This window comes from Colobus angolensis, unplaced genomic scaffold (assembly GCF_000951035.1).
Source record: "Colobus angolensis palliatus isolate OR3802 unplaced genomic scaffold, Cang.pa_1.0 Scaffold61, whole genome shotgun sequence".
Lineage (NCBI taxonomy): Eukaryota > Metazoa > Chordata > Mammalia > Primates > Cercopithecidae > Colobus > Colobus angolensis.
In genome coordinates this window covers 4305660-4306202 of record NW_012119710.1, presented here as the reverse complement: position 1 = coordinate 4306202, position 543 = coordinate 4305660, and positions in this window count along the sequence as shown.

The following is a 543-nucleotide window of genomic DNA, read 5'->3' as shown; positions in this document are numbered from 1 at the left end:
CCAAAGTGCCGGGATTACAGGCGTGAGCCACCATGCCTGGCCTAATTTCAAAATTTTTAAATTGAAAGTTTATGTTCTCAATAGCCACATTTCAAGTGCTCGTCTCATGCTACTAGTGGCTATCAGATTGGCCAGCACAGCTATAGAACATTCCCACCACTGCAGAAAATAATTGGACAGCACTATTTTAGATACAAATACCCGTTCACCCACCCCCCGGTTTTTAATTTTAGTTACATAATTTACACATGGGTACATTCTCATTGTAAATGTTCTAACATTACAAAAATGTCCCTTACCAATTCTAGACCTCTGCCTAAAGGTAAACGCCAAAAATCAGTATGATGTATATTCTCTGTGAAGATTTAGTGTGTTTTGCATTTTGCTTTTTTCCTTTGACATTGTCTTGGAGATCTTCCTATAAGAATAAATCTCTCTGCCAGGCGCAGTGGCTCATGCCTGTAATCTCAGCACTTTGGGAGGCCGAGGCAGGCGGATCATGAGGTCAGGAGTTTGAGCCCAGTCTGACCAACATGGTGAAAC